The sequence below is a fragment of the Lepisma saccharinum genome, chromosome 2 (assembly GCF_977018435.1).
Source record: "Lepisma saccharinum chromosome 2, izLepSacc3.1, whole genome shotgun sequence".
NCBI lineage: Eukaryota > Metazoa > Arthropoda > Insecta > Zygentoma > Lepismatidae > Lepisma > Lepisma saccharinum.
Window position 1 is genome coordinate 35,125,424 of NC_139230.1, and position 24,121 is coordinate 35,149,544.

Here is a 24,121-nt window from a genome sequence, read left to right on the forward strand (position 1 = left end):
CATATTATGTCCTTGTATTACATTATATTATTGGATATAATATTTAAATAAATTTAGCACAAAAAGGAGAAATGGGGGAATCAAATTTCGGAGGAAACTGACGCTCTGGTATGTAAGGGCATCAAGCGCATATTCCTGAATGTAATACTAGTGATGGAATTATTGTAACTCAATATGTGTGCATTATAAGAAATTTATCTTGGTTCATCAAAATTGTGTTGCTCGAAGAATACCTATATAAAGTTCGAAGCGGTTGCAGTTATTTTAAAGGGTTATAGTTCATTGTATAAAAGGATGAAAAATCGAATAAATAAAAAGACAGGTACCCAGTGTTGCAAACTGCACTATTTTCTCGGTCCAAGGAGATACAGACATTGTACATACGTGCAAATCTTTGTTGAGATTGGGTAATTCCTTGTCTTCCCAGATTCGTCATCGACCATTAACAACACTCCCTGCACTTACTATTAAACCTTAACGGAATTTGAACCCGTAAAATCCCACTCCCCAGTCTCCACTGTGAACGCTGAAATATCTTGTACAGTGATGGACATTTCTGAGATGAAATGAATATGTTAACTTTCAATGGAATACTTACAACCCAGAAGTGTCCGTGACTGTAGTTGACAGGGTTCCTCTGAACTTTGGATCTGCTTCAGTAACAACTTTCAAAGTATCTTGCGATTAAAAAATATATATTGGCTACTGTGACGGAATGATTAATATAATGAATGCACTATCACACGAGTTTCAAATCCTGGATAAGGCATGATGTATCATTGTGTTTGGTACATCATTGATTTCACCAGTTGCGATTAACCTAAGAGGTAAAAAATGAACGTAAAATAACCAAAACAGAACTATAGTTTCGAAAATCTACTCTACCATTTCAATACCCACAGATAGGGCCTCCTTGATGGCGTAGTGGTAACGTCGTCGCCTTGTAATCAAGGGGTTCCGGATTTGATACCCAGTGGAGGTGCATAGTTGTTTGCATACCACTTTAAACTGTAGGTCCAGTCCCGATTAGCCTATCTGTACATAAAGTGCATTTAAAACAATCGCTCACATCAAGGCAAACATGCACGAGAGCTTCGATAGTCCAGTGAGTAGAGCGTCCGACTCCTATGCGGTAATTCCGGGTTCGATCGCGTCAAATTTATGAGTGTCTCTGAGCCTTATTACATTGAAAAGGGATGAAGCACTAGGTTATAAAAAGAACAAGTCCATTTGTATTTTCTAATTTTACGTCGCTTTTCTGTCACTTGACTAATCACGACGCTTAACATGATGATAGTCAGACGATTTGGTGAAGGAAAACATACAAAGAAACACGAAATGTGGGTGTAGAGATCGTGAGTCGACTACTGAAAATTTGCCACAGAGGAGGGTATAAACTAATCTAACAGTTGTAATTACGTATCTACAAAACTTTCCTCGGGATTAAAGTACACTTGCCTTCTAGAGTGCGCGTCAAATCTCCTGCATATGGCGATAGCCAATAGCAGCGCACTGCAGCGGTGCCATGTCGAAATCTCACACGGAAAAGAGACAGCATGGTTGAGCGAAACGTCTTGTCAAGGAGAGCACGGCAACGCCGCACGTCTGTGGTTCGCTGGTGCTGTTCAGCCGTTCAAGGCCATATGCAGGAGATTTGACGCGCACTCTAGTAAACAATTACAGGTAGGTAAGCGGCGAATACATGCGAAGCTTGTAGGAGTAACGTAGTCATAGTTCTTCGAGCAGATTTAGTAGACGTGCGATATCTCGCTTGACTTAGCATACTTCTTAACCATTGGCGTACCCCACCGACATTTACAAATTTGCACTGCTCGACAGTGGACGTTTCGCAAAAATAAAAATAGCCGTTTTATAAATTTTGAGGTATTGAATGAAAAGTACACAACATTTTTTGTTGATTGGGCCTTTTTTTCATGTGATACCAGGAAATGTAGCTAAAACTTCATACAAATGTTTTATCGCATGTAATATATGTAGAGACCGTAATTTTCACAAAACCAATGAAAGCAAAAATTTTATTAATTGTCCAAAACTGCTTACAAGTGGTAAAACTATGCTAATAATATGTTTTATGCATTCTAAGCCATGCAATAATATAAATTTAGTATTTTATCTAAAATTGAGCGTTTCTCGTAAATTTCACCACGGTTCACGCAAATTCTGTGTAAAATATCACGATAATCTTAACTTCGTTAACTTTCTGGCAAAAGTTATATTGTATGAATACAATAGTCAGGATGATTGGTACATTTCAAGTTATTATTTAAGCACAATTTTACCCTTCACACTTTTTTAAAGGCATTTTCTTCCTTTTTTTTTGGAAGGTTGGGCCACACCCGATAAAAATATCCTGGCTACACACAGAAATAAAATGCATGAAACCTATCTGGACCAGAAGCGCATCGAGTGAAGCACTAAAGTTTTTTTTTCTTTTCCCAACAATCAGGTTCGCCGTTTGTATATCGTTTGTAAAGGTAACACCAAAGTGAGTATTTCTTTCACGGTCGGGCCGGACCCTGTGGCAGAGTGGTTAGCACATCGCGCTGGGGCGCCAAGGGTCCCGGGTTCGAATCCCGCTCGGGCTAGGTTGTTTGTGAATGTCCATTTATCAATTTCATCATTTCATCACTCATCCCCATCTTCGCAAATTAGCCAAGAGGCACAAAACGCGACGTAAAACAAACTAAATCAATCTTTCATGTTCGAGCGGTACTTTTGATGTGTTTTTGAGCCACCTTCCTGCACCTTTCGGTGATGCACTTTAACATTTGAACTGAGCTGTAGGTCCAGTTCCGATTAGCCTTACTGTGCAAAAAAAAAGTGGACTTAAAACACCAAATCAATCAATCAATCAACATTTGATCTGAGCTAGACTTTACACATTTGATTCTTCAGCTGTTCTTAACGTAAACAAAGCATAGAAAGGGCGAAAGGGCGAATATTCTTGCGAAAAGAGTTCTTGGTGCAAACAAGAGTACTCTTCTTTAAGATGAAAAAGAAGGAAAGAATTAGAGAGGAGATACCCTATTGTGGGGAAAGCTCCCGGTCCTTTTGTGGAGATCGCGATGATCCACTTGCAGAGTCCCCAGACACCGTTTTAGCCGCAAACGCATTCTCGACTAAAGCCCACCCAGGGCACTTTCTTTCTCTTCTCTTCTGAATTTTCGTCTACCTACGACCGTGTGATGCAAAGTTAGGTTTTCGTATGGTTGCACAACACCATTATTGATAAGGAGGACCTATTCTTCCCAGAGGAGCAAGATATTCCTGCGATCTTGGTGGTTCTTTCTTCCATTTTCTTCTGCGTGAGGTGGAAACGGCGCATTCAAGTGACCCCTTGGAGTCCATAGATTGTTTTGTGTGGCCATTTAGACTAAAACACTCGGCAACGAAACGAATGGAAAGAATAGCATACCCGCGTAAGCACTAACGCACTTACCGAAGATACATTTTTTTGCAGTGGCACTGGTATTGAGGTCGAAAGTTTCAGGCGCTTGTAAGAATCAGAAAACTTGTACGGCACTTTCTAAGAAGATCGGTCTAATGGTAAAATTAACAGAAATATTATATTTTTGGTATGCTTCCTGTTTAGCGTCGCTTTTCTGTCACTTTTAGCTAATCGTGAAGATAAGGATGAATGGCGATTATTGAGTGGTTGATTTGGTTTATTTTACTTTGCTTTTTTGCCGGTTTTGGCGAAGATGAGGATGAGTGATGATCTGATGAATTTGATGAAGGGACACTCACGAAGAACACCCATGCCCATGTCGAGATTCGAACTCTGGACCCAGGCCCGTACCCAGGATTTTTTTTAGGGAGTATATGAAAATGTGTGTGTGTGTATATATATATATAAAGAGAGAGAAAGAGAGAGAGAGAGAGAGAGAGAGAGAAAGAGATATTACAAAATAGTTCAAATAGTTATGTTTCAAATTTCCTTTCATTTTCTTATACCAGCGACATTGAAAAGTCATGATAATTCTATGTTTAGAAAATAATATATTTATAAATTAAATGTTACATATTAGCAATTATTATTACAATAAAGAACATATTAGCGTCGTTGCCTTGTAATCAAGGAGTCGTGGGTTCGATACCTGGTGGAGGCACATAGTGCTTTGGATCCCACTTTAAACTGTAGGTCCAGTCCCAATTCGCCTTACTATGCATAAAGTGAAGTTAATAGATAAAAACTCAATCAATAAAGAACATATCTAAGTGCAAGTTAACGAAAAAAATAATAGAGACATTTTCGGATCACGACTGCAGTAATAAGGAAGTCGGGACAGGTATTAAAAGTAATGGACTGTTCTGACTAAATCGGTGAATCGGACGTCTGGTAGACTTGCATCAATGGTTATAAAACTAAAACTACCCAATTCTTCTTTGTAGCTAATCAGTGGTGATTTATTCATTCTAGTTTTTGGAATTTTAACCACTGTTATTTTTTAAAGATATTTGCCTACGTTTCGGAAGCTGAATCTGCCTCCGTCTTCAGGGTAGCGTGTAGTCTGATAGATCACATAAATGGTTGCCTAGGAGGATTATTCTTGGTGGCCTAGGCTCCACCGCGTCTGTCGGTCACAAGGACCTCCATATACAAAAACGACGGAGGCAAATTCAGCCTCCGAAACGTAGGCAAATATCTTTTAAAAATAATATGGTTAAAAGTCCAAAAACTAGAATAAAACTACCCAATATTGCACATTGCAGACTTCTGTTAGCCTTCCTCTCTACACAACAAACACATTCAATTGTGCAAGAACAAAAGTTAAATTTTTACAAATTTGAAAAATCGTCGGTTATTTTCGTAGGTTTTTATAGGTTCATTTTTAATTATTTTATGTTTCGAGGGGGCATGCCCCCATGGCAACTTCCCTGGGTACGGGCCTGTCTGGACCCCTGGCGCCGTAGCGGTGATTAAATGAAACTGACGAAGCGACCCTCCTTAAGAAACACCCATACCCATGCCAGGACACAAGCCTAAAATCATCACTTCACCAACACCTGAAATATAGAAAAATGGATTAGGTAAGTAGAGTGTCCCGTGCTCAGTGCACCGTGGATTAAGGCACATAGGGAGATGTGGGGGTAAGTCAATTATTTGGAGGCGATGTGTTCAGCACTACGCTCCGGTCCTCTTTATCCCTGGCAGGAGCGTATATTCTAGGCTAGTTAGGCTATCTGCGAAGCGTGAACTCTAGAGAATAAAACACAGGAGGGAAATCTATCAGAAATTGTAAATAAAACTATTCATATCAGTGATATGATGGTGGTGATTCTGGAGTTGGCAACCTGATTCCTTGTGAGTTGGCAACCTGATTTCTTGTGAGTTGGCAACCTGATTCCTTGTGAGTTGGCAACCTGATTTCCTATGAGTTGGCAACCTGATTCCTTGTGAGTTGGCAACCTGATTTCCTATGAGTTGGCAACCTGATTTCTTATGAGTTGGTAACTTATTTCACGTGACATAGTGAGATAGCCCAGATCTTGGACTCAGTATACGCCACTGATCCCTGGGTATCCATTTATTAATGGCTGGGTGAAACCCAGAGCCGTTTTAGATCACCTACCCCGAACCCGAGTCTCCAGCATGACCATCATGCTCCCTACCGACTGGTTCACCCCGGATCTTGATGAAAGTTGCTTGTTTACTTGTCAATTTCTTTCTTACGTCTGTATTCCTTTTCTATTTTTCTCTTTTCTCTGTGCCTTTTCTAAATATTCTTCTTTCCTCTTTTGACTTTCTTACTCTTTCTTGATGAAAATTTATTTTTCTACTTCCTCCCTTCCAACTGTCTCATTTTCTCCCTTATACCTTTTCCCCATACCTCTTCTCTCTCCCACCATTCTCTTAAAACATTTCTGTTCTACCATGACCCGAACACTCCCTTCAAAAAAGGGGTAGCGGAAGCTACAAATCACCTACCCCCCCCCCATTCATAATTGAAGTGCGCATGTATGTGAATGTATTTGTTGCACGCATGTGCATGTATGCTCTGAAGTAGAATATATAGTTATATTGTACACAGGCACGTAGCCAGGGGGAGAGCTAAGGGGGCTGAAGCCCCCTCGAAGTCCTACAAATATCTAATTTAAGTAGTATTTAGTGATAATTAATTTTACTTCGATTGGCAGCATTAAACATTAGATAGAAGAAAGTTTAGTGTATAATAGAGGAACCAGATTATATTTTAATAAATGAATCTACAGCTCTCAAAATGTATAGTTTTCTTTGTGAGAGGTCACACAATATAAACTTTATGAGTAAAATTTATTCCTAACTTTTAAAGCCTTTTTTTAACGGAATGCGTAAAAGTTAATAACAAAATACAATAACTATGAATTTCAGTACACTAACTGTACAAAATGTAAGAAAAATAATAGACAACACTTGTGTTGTATATTCACTCATACGGTGGATCGAGTAGCAAGGTATCTCCAATCATATGTATAATAATAATAATAATAATTAATAATAATAATAACAACAACAACAAAATTTGGATTAAAATTGGTTTATTTTTAATAACTTGTAATAGTTATTATTGTAAAATGACAATTATAACCGTGGTAATAATTATTATTGTAATTATTATTTCTACTAATCAAGTTTTTATCAGTAGCCTGTCTCCCTCTACAAATATTTCTGGCGACGCCTGTGCTGATAAAGGATGAGCCCCCACCCCCGAAATAAAGTCCTGGCTACAGGCCTGATTGTGCATATCTTGTTATTGGTGTAGATCTGTTAATGGTCTCTTGAAAGAGCGAGCGAACGAGAGAGAGAGAGAGAGAGAGAGAGAATATGAAACTTTCACAAACACACAAAGAGACAGACATTATCCTTCGCTCTTTCTATGTGTTTTTTATTATTTCCTAGTAAATACATTTGAAGTTAAAACCAATCGTATATCTTCGTTCTTACAACAAAAACTCTCCCGCCAGAAATGTTATATATATACACACAACCTGTGTTCAATAAATACGGTGAAAGATTGAATGAATGATTTCATGATTTATTTCCAGGAAAGGCGGTACATGTATGCAGGGATACAGCTTATTGTTCTTCAAAATAATCGCCTCCAATGGTAATGCCCTTTTGAGAATGCGTGTAGAGTCCTCGCATACTTTGGGCGAAGGCAGCCTGTGGGTAGCGGTTGAGTTCAGCGTTCACATTGCGTTGGATGTCGACAATGTCCGAAAACCGTTATTCCTTTAAGCGTTTCTTCAAGCGAGGGAAATGGAAATAATCGACAGGGGCCAGATCTGGTGAATAAGGGGGGTGATGGATTACAACAACCTCCTTACGTGCCAGGAACTGCTGCACGGTTATGGCGGTATGAAGACGTGCGTTAACGGGCAGCAGATACCAGGATCCATTTTCGGTATACTGGGGGCGCACACGCCTGATTATCTTCAGGAGGCGATCCAAAATGTTCACGTATCTGGCCGCATTCAATGTCGTGCCTTCTGGCAGGTATTCTTTATGAATGATCCCTCCAGCATCGAAAAAGGTAAGCAGCATTGTCTTGATGCGCGACTTTTCGCACTAACCTTTTTGGATTTCGGTGACTCTGACGGAAGCGCTTGTACCACTCGTACACACACTTTTTCCATAAAGCACTGTTTCCATACACCTGGCGCAGCATGTTGTGGCATTCCTTTGGCGTTTTCCGAAGTTTGAAGCAGAATTTCACGTTCGTACGTTGCTCCATTTCACCCATAACAGCGTCGCTGCACTGCACCTTACTTCCACAACGCGTACAAACAAACTACACGTCTGGACAACCACACGGCTTCGCGAACGATGACTGACAGACCTAGGGGTTCACTCACCTGACCGTCAACCAGTAGTACCAACTACACCGCACGCCAGCAATTCATTCACCGTATTTATTGAACAAAGGTTGTGTGCGTGTATATGTGTGTGTGTGTGTGTATATATATATATATATATATATATATATATATATATATATATATATATATATATATATATATATATATATATATATATGACTTCAGAGCCCAACTTTTTTATTTTGGCCACCCTCCAAGAACATTTTCTCCGGCCACCATGGTGGCTGCTAGTGGTGTTAATACTCTGTATCCAGTGGCGTGACCAGGATTTTCTAAAGCGATGGGTTACGTATACTTATATAGTACTCACCCCTTATTTTGCCATCTTTTCCTGCCTTTGACGTTCTTTTTTAGGAATGCTTGGCCAAAGGGGGGGTTGTGACCCCTTGGGCACGCCACTGTATGTATTACTGAATCAGCCAGAGCTCACAAACCGCAGAGCATCCATTACGAGGCATAACATTAGGAAGAACAAAAGGATACTTGTAAGCTCTTTCCGATCTCCATGATTTCTCATCTTGGGTCGCCTCTTTGCAACCCCCTCCCTATTTTTCCCCCCTGCTCTCTTTGAACGGGAGGGGTTTTCCAACCTTTTCTACAATTCCCATGCTCATGTTCTCAGCGACGCGACGTCACGTTGCACGCGTTTTGCTGTGGAAAGCTGTTCCGTATTCCTGAAAAAAAAAGTGTGAGGGGGAAAAGGCAGTGGGGGGGAGATAGGCATTGGACAGCCTGACAAAGAGACTCTCCTTTTTTAAAACCTTACATTACATCAAGCATGTCCAATGCTCCCCTTTTCCCTTTCTCTCCCAATGAATAGACACAGACCGCTTGCTCATACGCGAGAACATAGACAGAATGTATGAATGTAATAAAAAATAGCACTCCCTCGTCTACGTTTGTCGCAAAAACCGTACTTTTCGCTATGATGACATCGAATTTTTGTACTGTGAAAGCTTTGGACCATCAAGAAAAGACTGGGAAGATTTTAGAATTTTGTCTTCACGTGAGAGCTTTCGTGGAGGGAAGAGCAAAGGACAAAAAGCTAACGATATCCTCCAAGGAGAAAGGACGAGCCGTGGGTTGTTATGTGCATTCAGGGGGTCCAGGGCTCTTTTTGACTGAAGTCTATGAACATGAGGTAAAAGTAGCATCGATACACACATGTGCAGGGTGTCGTCTCTATAATACGGACAAGCTTCTACAACTCGTAGGGGACATCAGGACGAGCAACTAGTGCAGAGCCAATATATCTGTGCCCTGGGATTCCCCCATGATATTCACATTCGACATATATATGAAGCTTTTTCTTTTGCACGGGCTACCATATTCCAATGAGCACCATCCTGCCAAGGACGTCTTTAGGGGGTTCAGGGGGTCCGGACCCCCCGAAAGACTTATCAAGTTTTAAAGTTAAATAATGAAATATACTTGTTGGGCATTTGTTTTATAATCGATAGTTAATTTAATTCTGCCAAAATTATTGGAAGACAAGGATTATATTGAAATAAGACGACTTTAAAAGACAGCACTAAAGAAGATTTATGCACACTACTACTTCACTTATGATAATATGCATAAAATATTAATGAGAAACTTTACTTTTCGTCAACTGGATCTAACAGTTTTCTTTGTTATTCAATAAATATTCAATTCTTTATCTATTTGGCATTAATTTCCTTGCGGGGCAGTTATTTTTGTACAAATTTTGGCGATCTTAACTACACTTAAGCCAGATAATGAATACCTGCTGTTATATATATTCTTACCTATTTATTTAATAATAACAATACAATATTCATTAATTTACATAGTTTAACATTATTTTAATTTAATTTAATATATTTATAACATAATTATTTTAATTTAAACATGATTATTTTTATTATATCTTATTATTTCTGAGACACTTCATTCGCCAACCCAAAATATATTTCTAGATACGTGCCTGCCTTCTTCCCCCGCCAAAAAAAAAGTATGCCTCAAAGGGTTATGGGGGTGTAAGGGGTGACCTTCCACGTAGTACACCCAAATGTCAACCTCACTTCCACGTTAGTACACCCCGGACTGAAGACTAACGAGGCTCTGGCGACTGGCCCCATGGTCAGTATAATTTTGTTTGTATTGGCCTGTTTTTTGTCCTTATGTGTGCTGAGTGCCCCTTTACAGCCTCAGCTTTTAACAAAAGTCAGAACATTTTAATATTTTATGATTTTAGTTGCAACGATAGAGTTGTTACTTGTAACGATAAGGGGCTGGACCCCGTATAATGTGACGGGTGCAAAATAGCCTTAGTGCTGACGCACCCACAATTTTAAATTCAAATTCAAAAAAATGCAAAGGGTTATGACTCGTTCTCCTCTCTCGATTTTTACAAGACTGTCTCGGTCTCGGACTATTCTCGAATATGAAGACGAGACCGAGGCTTAACTTCTCTGGGTAAAATCCCTAGTATCTAGTATTTTGAAGCCGCCATAGTTGATTTCTTTCAGCTTCAAAATTTTGTCAATATAATGAGAGACATTATGGCAAAATGGTAAAAAGAATGGTAAGCATAGCAAACAAATAAAATTATTATACTTTGGTGGTTTAGTTTAAGGAAATTTATGCTCCAGTTGTTTATTAGCAGCATTAACAAATGTAAATCCTTCAAGAAAAGTACGAACGTTTAGGAACGCTTTTCCGTTTATAATTGTGGATTTACTGGAAAAGTGAAACTATTGCACGGCATTGCTTTCCAGTTCCTCAAGTCTTCAGTGCCAGAGTGGTTAGCGTAGCTCGTTATAAAGCAAAGGAACCTAGGTTGTTATCCTTATTCTATTTATTCCTTTTGTTCAATGTTCAACTTAATGGACCTAGAGAAGTAGAAAAATCATATAAGATAAGAACAAAAACATCTAAGTTGGCAACACTGAGGTGTTGTTGATCGAAGTTCATATCTGTTTGTGGTTGAAAAATTGAGTCAGCAGGTGTTTTCCGATATCATCAGAAATGTCATTTGGATCCCTTACAGATTATAAAAATAAATAAGTCTTGTGTACATGTAAAAACTATGTTCAATCCGGAGCTGTAGTTGTCCGGACTGCCATGAACGATAACCGGGTTCGATTTCTCGGCTGGGTAATCTCAGGTGGTATTATTTCCAACTATGTCCCTGCATGAAGCGCTTCTGGGTCTCACCCACTCTCTTATCAATAGGTACCTGTGGACGACCCTGGTGCGTAAAGGCGGTTAGAACAAAGTGCTGATCGCATTACATCACTTCCGCTGTGGCAGAGATCGAGAATATGTGGAGTACTACTTCCACACTCTCTCTATGCCTTCATTGCATGGTTCAATGCACAGGGGGTAAGCTTACCTTTTTAAACATCTAAATTGGATCTAACTTCTTTTTTGTTATTCAATAAATATTCAATTCTTTATCTATTTTATATTAATTTCCTTGCCAGAGTAGTTGATGTTATTCAAATTTTGGCGATCTTAACTACACCTAAGCTAGATAATGAATGCATGCTGTTACATATCTATTCTTTTACCATCTTTTTACCTATTCACGTAATAATAACAATACAATATAATTAATTTACATATTCATTTAATACTAATTTGATGTAATAAAACTATAACTAACTAACTCTCTAGCCTTCTTAAACCCGAAGGTTCATGGCTGCAGCAACACAGGCCTTCCATCTCTCCCTATCTTGAGCAAGATCTATATACTCTTTTCCATCCCTACCGATTTCCCTTAGGTCCATCTCAACGTTGTCCCTCCATCTTCGTCTTGGCCTTCCTACAGGTCTCTCACCATCAGGTTTCCGAACATGAATCCTGTGAACTCCTCTTTCCTCTCCCATTCGTGCCACATGGCCTGCCCACCTAAGTCTTCTTGATTTAATCATTCTAATAATATCTGGACATGAATACAAATTATGTAGTTCTAAATTATGTAACCTTCTCCATTCACCTGTCTCCTCATCCCTTTTAGGTCCAAATATTTTCCTAAGGATCTTATTTTCAAATACTCTCAATTTATGTTCCTCTTTCAATGTAAGGGACCAAGTTTCACACCCATATAATACTACAGACAAAATTACTGTTTTGTATACTTTAACTTTTAGTTTCTTAGATATTAAACGAGAAGACAAAAGTTTATGAAGAGAGAAGTAACATGCATTTCCTGAATTAAGCCTAATTTTTATTTCCACTTTAATATAATTTTCATTTGTTAATATCACTCCTAAGTATTTGAATTTGCAAACTGGTTGAAACGAGTTGTTTAATAAAATATAATTATAATTTATTATTATTATTGAGACACTTGGCCGGGCCCTTCCCCCCGAAATGTATTTGTAGATTGCCACCGAAGTTTCCAAGTTTGAATCCGGGTGTTCATTGTGAATGCCTCTTCATAAATGTCATCTATTTATCACTCATCCACATCGTTGCGATGAGCCAATAGTGACAGAAAACGATGCTAAATAACAAATCTACATGTACTCATTGTGAAAATAAATCGACAGAGATAGAGAAGCAATGTATATTGTCAATATACATCGCTACAAAAAATAAGATCTAAATGCCAGGATCATTGGTTTCTTTATATTCTCAACGACATACAATTGAACATTTCCTGCTACAAATATGATTCCCTGTTAGCGTTCCGCCCTTCCTCATAACTGAACATTTTCTCTGTATTTTTGGGGCTTTCTAATTGTCTGTTTTGTTACCTTCACAGTCAGTTATGTTCTCCGCTTCCTGTGAACCTCATAGTGTTTCGCAACGCCGTCAGTAGGTGGCGTTAGTTATCAGTTGTCCCCCTGTTGTCAATACGAGGAACCACAAAGAGCCTGAGAATTCTTTCGGGTCTTTTATTGTCAAATTGTATGAAATAACGCTGGTTTCATTTTTTAAAGGTTTCGCCATGGTATTAAATTGGTATTATTGTTGTTGTGTGGCAGTAAAATAAAAATAATGGGCAATGCCGGAATTTTAACTGCCGGAGATTTCGCTTGCGCTGTTCTCCCTTAGGTGAACCGTCTAGGTGACCGAGCACGTTCAGTGGTAGACGACTCACGATCTCATCACTGACGTATCATGGGCTTTGGTCTATGTTTACTTCTAATGATAAACTAAACAATGTTGTGACAGGTATTCAAAACAAGCTCTCAAGAAAGAGGTTCAAAGCAGTATTTCAAAAGTAAATAGACAGATGGCGCAAGTGTTAATAAGCCTCGTGTGTGTTACCGTGTTTCGTGCGATGAACTCAGTCTCGTTATTTTTTGAATGACCCCCCGTTATTGCAGTTTGGTTGTTTTACGTCTCTCTTTTTACAACTCTAGTACATTTACAGCCTAGAAACAGTTAGTTGATATCGAACTATTATACGGGATCTCTGATGGAAGATGTAACACAACATTATGAACTTACGAAACAAGTGAATGCCCTGGTCAACATGAAGCGTTCAGAGAGACTTAATAAAATAAACATACAATCTTACAGATTGTTACGACTTTACTCCTCGCTCATCTATAAACCACTACCTAATTAATTAATATATTAAGAATTAAACCAAATAGGCATCTTCAATTTCTGCTCGTCTTTTTCTTCCCACGATAACAGATTTTGATATTTATTAACGTAACGAACAATATAGGTAATCCGTATCAATATAGCATGTATATTGTAGAAATAAAATATAACAATAAGTGTCAAAATACTAGAATATTGGATGTCAGCATTTGAAAGTAGCGTTTGTTTTAGCGAGCGGTCCCGAATTCGATTCTTGATGGAATTCCCAAAATCATGAAGTGTGTATTTGAAAAATGGACAGTGGTGACATGTTTGCCCTGTAAAGACCAGGCACTGATCCACAGAGAGGGCTATAGGGGCGATCGCCCCTCCCAACTGTCAGTTTTCTTTGGATGTATTCCTAATATTTTTGAAGACTCAAATGTTGTCTTTTATCACAATTTAACAGGATGGAAAACATTTTGTAAGTTTGATTTAAGCCCACTTCTTGCTTATGATAGGCTAATCGGATCTATACAGATTAAACGTGAATCCGAACCACTACGCAATATGGCTCATAAGGGGCTCGAACTCGAGACCCTTGAGAGAAATTTTCTTTTTACGATTTCTTTGCTTATTCACTTTACGCCTCATACCTTATCGCTTAGTTTACCGTGGAAATGGGAGGAATTATGATGACGACATACAAGAATAATAACCATCTATTCTGGCCTTCGCTGATCGCGTAATGGTACGTCGTCGCCTTGTAATCATGGGGTTCCGGGTTTGATACCCAGTGGAGGCACACACTGGTTCGGATACCACTTTAAACAGTAGGTTCAGTCCTGATTAGAATATCTGTGCAATAAGTGAACTAAAAACTCAAACTGCACTGGACCCCTGCTTTTGCAAAATAATACGTTAATTTCTTGAACATGGAAGTCAGCTTGGTTCTTGTTTACAATAAAACAGTTCAACTGTAGGATGGGATTGATTCTCGGTGAGGTACGGTGCCCTTGAAATTCGCCCTCGCAATTGTAACTTCTGAATCCGCCACTGGGTAAAAACATTGGCAAGACTTGTCCTTCAAAGGTCTCTAATGGCACGATGTTTAAGATTTTTAAAGAGTTTTATTTTAAAATATCGACAACAGTTTTGATAAATCAGCGTTGCAAAAAATAAATGGTGCAGAGGTTACGGCATAGAATTAAGAACGAAGTTTTCTGGGTTCAAATTCTGTGCGAGACGTGGATATTTGCATGTGCACGAACTCTTTCATTTCTGTTTTTTGGTTGTTTTTTCACCTCCGTCCGTTCATTTATTCACAAAAATACATTAACCGTAAGAGCTACTATCGTCGGCTGCTGTCTGAAACGCAGGCAGTGCAAAGAAATGCGTGAAACAGAAATATAAATGTGACGCTAATGAATGTTCCTACGTGACAACAGAATAAATGTAATGGGGGGAAACAGCGTGTACGCTCCCTCCGGGAAAGATGGTGGAGACATTTTTTTTTCTAACTGTTGTGTGCGAAAGGAGTGTGTATGGATATGGAACGAAAGCTCTGTGGAAGCTGTTTTCTCTAGCCTGTTCATGTTTAACGCAAATATATTTGTGGCAGTGTCGTACCCTGGAGGGTTGACCTTCTTTGGTGTAGATTTCCTGTTCAAAAATATATATATATAACACGTACCTGTGTTTTTCTTATTTTACATTTCTTTTCTGCCCCTTAAGGCTAACCGCGACAATGGGGATGAATGACGATTAGGTGAGGTTAACGAAGGCACGCGCATTTACACACACATGCAAAGGAACAGTGGGACTTGAACATGGAACTTTCTGTGGACAAATCGTCAGTCGACTATGGCATCATATGGTTAGTAATATGATATTAAAATATTTTATATTAATATACATCCTCAGTGGTGCTACAGCCTGTGAGGTCCAGGGCCTACCTGCCGACTACCGGCCTCACTCCCACCTGTCGAGGTGAGAGATCATCCAACCAGTTACAATGTGACGTGTGGTCAGCACGACGAACCCACAGTCGTTGTTGAAGGTTTCCATGACCGGGAAACATCATCATCCTTTGCCGTTTCCTGCCTGTGGCTGGGTCGGCATAGAAGTCAAACCTCTCCATTTTTCCCTGGTCTTCCACCACTCCTCTCTTTCCACGGTGTTCCAATCTTGTCCTCTTCTCCTAACACTCTCCGCTATCTGATCTTTCCGCCAACATCTTGGTCTCCCCCTTGGTCTTATTCCCACTCCTTGTGCATTGTAAGCTCTTACTGGTATAATCCATCCTCTTCATGTGTCCAAACCATCTCATCTGTGCCTGATCTATCCTGTTCTGAAGCTTCACCAACCCCACTGTCCGTCAGATCTCCTCATTCCTTATTCTATCCCTTCTAGTCTTCCCCAATATACTCCTTAAAAAATTTCATCTCCACTGCCTGCATCTTTCTTTTGTCTCTCTCTGTTATTGTCCAAGTCTCTGCTCCGTATGTAATTATTGGCACATAGTATGTGTTATAACTATATTACCTTCTTGCATTTCATAGGTACTTCCCTGTTCCATATTAATCTTCGAACGCTTTGATATAGTCCACCGCCCATTTGTCCTCTTCTGTTTAACTCCTCATCTATTCCTCCACTTCTCTCAATTATGCTTCCTAGATATTTGAAACTCTCCACTACCCTCAACTCTTCTGTGTCCATCTTTATTCTTGGACCATTTCTGACTCTGTTTCTTGGTGTCATTCGGGAATATTAATATAAAATATTAAAAGAATAATCCTTAAGCCTCGCCTATGTTGCCATAAGCCATATCGACCCCAGGTCCCTCCCGAACTACACACCATATTAGAAAGTATTTTATTTTAAATTTATAAGTTGAGTTATGCACTAACATTTCCAAGATTTTCGCTTTTTGATCTAAGACAAACTAATGTGAGTAGAATTTGAAGTTTTCGTAATGAAAAGTCGAGTTTTGTCCGCCATCTTGAAATAACTTGACCGATGTCGCTCAAATGAACAAAAACACTAACGCTACCTAGCAGCTGCAAAAATGTTAGCTCAAAAGCTTTCAGTTTGGGAAAGTTATTGAAGTAAATCAGAGATTCATTTAACTGTCAACAGATGACAGTTTAAGGTCTAGTGATAAAGGAACCAGCTATTGTGTTGATCAGCAAAGTGCTGTGAGTCAGATTTCTTTTTCTTTTTAAGAAAGTGACTTACACCACTGTAACTTTCACCCGTCCATATACAGTGCCTTTCACGGTCGAGTCGTCCGCGGAGCGGCGGCTAGCTCGCCGGGCAGGTGGGAACGCGTCTGCCAGCATTTAGACCCACAGCTATACGCTGACCTTGGCACTGGACGCGTCAGTGCTTCAGTATCTAGATAGCTGGTGTCCAGTTTGCAAGTGTTTGTGAAGTGTTAAAGTGTTAACAAGTGTTTTAGATTGTTTTGTTTTAGTTTACGTATTACTGGTGCTTTTCTGCAGTCTAATAACACTGATGAACAAATTCAAACTTTTTTTTGCTCCTTTGAACGAAAATAGGTGATTATTTATAATTCGACCCCGCTGAATCCAAATCTGAAAGTAGAAATGCTGTATCACCTATCGTTTTCCCAGGATTTTCATTTTTTGTTTTTAATAAAAATTTAATTCTCTTTGTAATAATACATCGAAATTTGAAATTATTTTTGTTTGTTTGCTCATGAAATAAGATTTAAATATTGAAGTGAATAACTATGAAATATAAAAAAAAATAAGAAATATATATAGGACCGATTTTGACTGTTCAATGAAGAAATTTCATGCAAAAAAAAGGGAAAAAAACACATTTTTACTCGCATTTTCAAAATTTCTTTCTTGAACTCTGCCGTTTGTAACTGCCACCAGAAACCTTTTCCTTGAGGTTCCAACTATAGTCTGCTAACATGTTCTGTACCGATTTTCCTGCATATCGTTTCTCCATGGCAGAAATATCCTGGTGAAATCTCTCGCCGCATTCGTCACTAACCGCGCCCAAGTTAAGGGGGAAAAAGTCCAAATGCGAATGTAAAAAGTTGAATTTTCAAGGACATATTGCACCCCATGCGCTGATAACACTTCAACAAGTTCTTAACAAGTTCCTTGTAGTTGTCAGTTTTCACATTTCCAAGAAAATTACAGCATTCTTGTCTGAAAGCTAACCATGCGCATTTCTCTTCTTCTGTTAGCAATTCCACAAAGTTGTCATCATGAATGATCTCACGGATTTGCGGCCCAATAAATATGCCTTCTTTTAACTTACTATCACTGAGTTTAGGAAATGTTTTTCTCAAGTACCCAAAACCCTCACCGTGTTTATCCAAAGCCTTAACAAAAATTTTCATCAGCCCTAACTTTATATGCAACAGTGGTAACAAAATCTTGTCTTTCTCAAGTAGAGGGTGATTCCTAACACTCTTCTCTCCAGGAATTAAGTTTTTTCGTATGGGCCAATCCACAATGTTGTAATGTTTATCTTCTGCTCTGCTGTCCCATTCGCAAAGAAAGCAACAAAATTTTGTAAACCCAGATTGCATGCCTAACAGTATACCAATCATTTTGAGGTCTCCGCATATCTGCCAACCATATTTTTCATAATTTATCACTTTTAATATTGTATCCATACTTTCATGTTTCCTTCATGGTGGAAGAATAGGCAAGGGGTACTGATGGGTATGTATTCCCATTATGCAACAATACTACTTTTAAACTATTTTTAGATGAATCTCGTTTGGGTTGTGACTCCTTCTAAGTTTTTGTGGAAGGCCTTCTACATCATTGCAGTAAGTTAACTCATTACTAACAGGAAAAAAATGTGTCCGAGATTGTTGGCGTTTCCGATATGACACCTTAACACCATCTTGTAATAAATTCCACCCTCTGAGACGAGAACCTAATAATTCCGCTTGAATTTTAGAAAGGTTGAGGTCTCTGACTAGATCATTTAGTTCGGATTGGGAAATAAAGTGAGGTATATTTGGATCAGGAAAATTTGGATCGGTGTTCGAATATGAGGAGCCAGGTTCGTCATCTGGAGATGCACTGCTTGGTTCTGTTTCATCCACTGTCCATTCTTTAGGAGGCTTAGGAATTGGTATGAAATCATGACTCATAGGTTTCTTGGCTGAAGGAACATCAGGATAAAATATAGATTAAAAATTATAAATTTGATTTAGAACTATATCCACTATGTTTGTTAAACAGAAGTAACAATCTGTAGTATGATCTTTCTGTTCGGTCCATATTACAGGGTTTCCGAAGGGCATTGATTTGTGAGTGCCATTAAGCCAACCACGTAAAGTTCTCGAACAATTACAACAAATTTTACCTGGTGCCCAGCTTCTTCCCTCCTCTACATTACTTCCAAAATACAACTCATGCTTTTTTCACTATAGGAGTGATAGTATTTCTCTGTGACTTCGGAGTAAATTCCCCGCAAACATAACAAAACAAGTTCGGGTTATTCACACATTTACGTGACATGGCGAACTCATTGTTTGACTTATAATATATTTCTTTAAAAAAAAAAATTGTGAATGCTCTTATCGTTTTGTTAAAATACAACTTACACTTCACTTCACTATACAATATTACATTCACAATTTCACGAACATACACATACATAAAATACGGCTACTTGCGAAGGCTACTCGCTAAGTTGTCGGAAAGGAAGTTAAGACTCGACTAACTAAATTTCTCTACTGCCAGATGTTTCCTCCACTATATTTTAAGTGCCAGTCATAAACACAAGGTCGCTGAAAGGTTCTTATCCATTTGCTAGGAACCAAACGTTAAGCCGGAAGCGGAGCAGGGTGCGGAGACCTGAAACCATAAAACTATAAAATGTGGGTGTTCTGCAAAAAATTTAGGTGATACAGGAAAACGGATGCGATATTCGTTATCAGCACATCTGAATACATAAAGATCACTTAGTTTTATTTAAAGGAGTATTTCATTGTTTATCAGTGTAATAGTACAATTTAAAACAACGAATTTTTATGTACATCTCTTAAGTCATTATGAATTCTTGTAGGGAAGAAAGTTACGAGGCGTTTCGCAGCAGAATTCAAAGATGTTCCTGTTCCACACAGAGACAGTGTTCGAAAACTTGTGAACAAATTTAGGGAAACTGGGTTTGTTCTTGATAAGAAGCGAAGGGTGAAACAGGGTGTGCTTACTGAGGAGAAAGTAGACGACGTTAGATCTCGATTGGAACATAATCCTCAAAAGTCCCCCCGGCGCCTTGCACAAGAAACAGCCATTTTTATGTCGTATGCGTGGCGAGCTACCAAACTTTTAAACCTGAAGCCATACATTAGAAGAATTGAAAGAAAATATCAGGAAAGAAATTGAAGGAATTTCGGAAGTGAAACTGATACATGTTAGTGAAAATTTGCTAAATAGATACCGTAAGTGTTAGAGACAAGCGGCAGGCGATACTTGTCGCTTAAAAATTTCACCAATCGAACGGCTTGTGCGGTCTGTCCTGCCGATACAGTGTGAAACGTTGCTGTCGATTGGCTCTTTCCCAACGATGTGTCGCGTGTTGCTTGTCGCCTCGGTGTGAAATCTCCCTTAGAGTTGAAATTCCGGGTAAATTTTGGATTTGTGTTTATCACGTATCTACTTATGTCTTAACACTTACCTCTCACACAGGGTGGTCATAGTTAAAATTCCCATAACTTGATGCAGAGGCTATGGAGACTAAACGGGAGAGAATTCTGATGAATTTATTATTTATCTAGTAGCGCTAAGCGCATTGAGTAATCGACACATGATCTCTCCACCGAAAGTTCCTGATTCGAATCTCAGGCTGCGCATGAAGTTTCCTTTATGAGTTTCCCTTCGTCAAATTGACTTACTCAAGTGATTTATCTGCACGCCTCCAACACCCCCTAACACACCCAAATCTTTAACAACACCCCCAAATATTTCCCGAATATCCAATTTATGGTCATTCTGGCGCAGAATATACCATTACACCCCTAAAAATAACCTTATACCTCCCTCGATTTAAATTTTCGAATTAATCCCTGATCTAATCTTCACTCATCCTCTTCGTCGCGATTACCCAAAATCGGAAGAAAAGGTAGTGCACTAAAAAGATGCCAAAGTACAGAGCGTTGCTTTCTGAGTCCTCGCCATGGAACCCTTCATGCAACTTCACAATCGTATTGTTATCCAAACTTTCCGGATTCAATCCACTTTGACGGATACAGCATATTATATCTGTGATTTCTAATCTCTGTCTTAAATGATTTATTTGTTCTAAGCCCACCTTATGCTCAGATTGGGTAATCTGAACTGGATCTACAGTTTAAAGTTGGACCTGAACCATTACAATATGCCTCCTCCGGGGAGCGAGCCAGGGACCCCTTGATTACAAACCGAGAGCGTTACCACCATCCCATCGAGGAGTTCCTCTCTGTTTTAAGCAAATCCCAAGTGGCAGTAGTGTGCAGGCTTCAGTACGTATGCTTCTTCGATTAAGTTTCATCGTTTTCCACGAGATGGTGCTGCTGTGCGGTATACCTCGCCATCCGGTAGCAGGAACTGAAACTACAACCTTCAAAAATATTTCAGAAATTTATATCGATTGATTAAGTTGGTGTGCACTTTATGCACGGTAAGGCTAATCGGGACTGGACCTACAGTTTAAAATGGGATCCGAACCTTTATGTCCTTCCACCGGGTATCGAGCCCGGGACGCAGAAATTTATATTTTCATTGAATAAAGTACTGTGCAGTTGTGGTCATGGGCGCCAAAATTACGCGGGTCAAACCCGGCCCACTTTGGTACTTACAAAACCCTCTAACTTTATTTTGAGGCATCATCTTTAGTGTAAATCTAATGTAATGTGGCCCGCATCCAAAAACTAAATTAGTTACGTACTCGGCATATAAACAAGTGTGGCCACCCCTGTTTCGAAGGAGAAGTTAAGAAAACAGAGGATCAAAATAAAAAAGGAAAATGTAATATTTTCTATATTCATACTTGAAAACTTATGATATGAAACTCACAGAACACCCAACCTAAACAGATTGAGTTTCTCAAGAGAAACGGACAAGCTAAGAAGGATATATCTTATAGCTGAGAATATAACTTATTACAGAACAATAAAGTGGCTACAAGGGGGCAGGGATGCGATCCCCTCGGGCGACTAGTTCGCCCCCAACCGCCTCCCAAGCAAACAAGACAAAATACATAAATAAATGCTCTTTTAGCCCAAATCTATATTTTTGTTTGGTATTTTGACCCCCACCCAAAAGAAAATATTCCCGCCTCGCTCTCCAGCCCCACTCATTTGTTTTTCTCTCACAGTCACTGTTACAGAAGAAGAAGTGATGCAAAAGGTAAATTTTGACTTGTAGACAGGTATATATATATATAAATAGCTATATTTCGGACGAGTTTAGATTAAATTAACCAGTTATGTCAAATTTTCTACGTTCACATACGCTATCTGCGTTGTTTCTAGTTAATATCGCTTTAAACATAGTTGTTGTACGAATATGTCAAGATACGAAAAATGAAATTTTATAAGATTACAAAGGTGACGATATGTGAAGTCCCCTATTATGCATTCATTTTCGTAGACACCTTCAATACAAAACTAATTCATCCCAATCGTCAGTCTGGCGGAAATGAATGAACTTTTATTAGTATAAAAGAGAGTATTCTGCTCATTTAATATTTAGTACTTGCGAACTCAATTCCCCCCCCCCCCTCCCATCTAAATATGTTCTTGGCGAGCTCCGTTTTCTGTCGGTGGGTTTTCGAAGGATCAACCACTTTTAGTTGCAGCAACATCCCCAGGAAAGACGTTGAATGGCTTCTGTCCTATCAAGTGCTTCAGATTTTCTAAGGAAAGCAAAACTCTAGACGTAAAAAGGTAGGAAAATAGAATACCGATTAGCTACCAAAATAAAAAAGTAATCGTAATATTATGTGGTAATATATTCCTTTACAAAGTTCCGGACAACACTTCTGGTTAGTTTTACTCGCTTTGCATTCTATTGTAGAATGCAGATGGCGTAGTGGTAGCGTCGTCGCCTTGTAATCAAGAGGTCCCGGGTTCGATACCCGGTGGAGGCACGTAGTGGTTCGGACCCCACTTTAAACTCTAGGTACAGTCCCGATTAGCCTAACTGTGCAAAGAGTGGGCTTGAACTTGAAACTTTACTCATAACAGAATTCTCGTGCACGTGCGCAGTGCTATGGTGAAAATAATTGTATTAACAATAATATACAATGTTTCCATAGTTAGCCACGACGGCGTAGTGGTTAACGTAAGCAAAGGAAGTTTTTGTCGATGTTTATTTTCGTTTACTCTCTCATCCAGTCCATCCTCATCGCCGCGTTAAATCTAAATCACTAGAACATGAGCGCAAAATAATTAAGATATGAACACGCATATATTTTCGACTCGGAAAACCAATAGAGCTACACTACGATATAGCTCGTAGTAGCAATGTGGGTTACCGGCAGTTTTACTTCTAAATACTAAAACTAAAACTGCCAGTAACTAATGTGTTTTACCGGCTGTTAGCATTTCAGTGTTTAGTTCTAAATTACAATATTTACAACAAAATTACATATATTTAGAACTAATTTATAATATTTATAACTTGGATTGATGGGATTGATATGGTGTTTTAAGTCCACTTTATGCACAGTAAGGCTAATTGGGACTGGACCTACAGCTTAAAGTGGGATCCGAACCACTATGTGCCTCCACCGGGTATCGAACCCGGGACCCCTTGATTACAAGGCGAGGACGCTACCACTGCGCCATCGGGGAGGCCCTAATATTTATAACTAAACAATCCATTTTTCATGAATAATTTAGGAGTTTTATGAATATTAATTTATGAATAATATGTAAAAATATGTAAATTATTCGTGAAAAGTGGAAAGTGGAGTAGTTATAAATACATATAATTTAATTCTAAATATTGCAATTTAGAACTTAACACTAAAAAGCTAACAGCCGGTAACTCACATTGCTACTACTCTCGTTTAATCTTTCCTGCGATTCATTGCACGTTTTGAGAATTTCAGACGTAAAACTACGCGATTTACGTTTCATTTTAGAATCCCCCCTGCGTCCTTGCACACACTTGTATTCCATTCTACACTCCTTTCAGGAGATCTGTTTCGCTCGAATTCTCTTTGAAAGGGCTGCTTTTCATATTAACACAGTGTGTCATTCTCGTTGAATTGCAAATTCATGGAAAGCGCATGAAACGTTGCCGCCTGCCTCGCTGGGGGATTGTCCTGAATAGCATTTGCGCGAAATGGACTGACTGCCCCGCCCGTACGATTCGGAATTTCGAAACCTGTGTACCGCGTGGTTCTTATGTCATTAAGTAATGGTCTTCGGGCAAATAGATTAGAAAAGTGATTAAAACCAATTTTGTGGAAGCCTGCAAATGACGTGCATGTGTGTGCCTCTACATAGACCAGTAATTAGCAATCATGTTCATTATACACAAGAAAAAGAAGAAATAATTCTCTACAAACACGGATTCTACAATTTGTAACAATGTGACGCATGAAAGAGCTCACAGATGCCCATATAAGTAATTTCTGCTTGAAAAAGCGAGATAATATATTAATAACAAAGAATGTGAGCATAAGAGACGATAACAGTTTAAAAGAATTCGTTTAAGAGCTTGTTTTAAGAATTATTTTA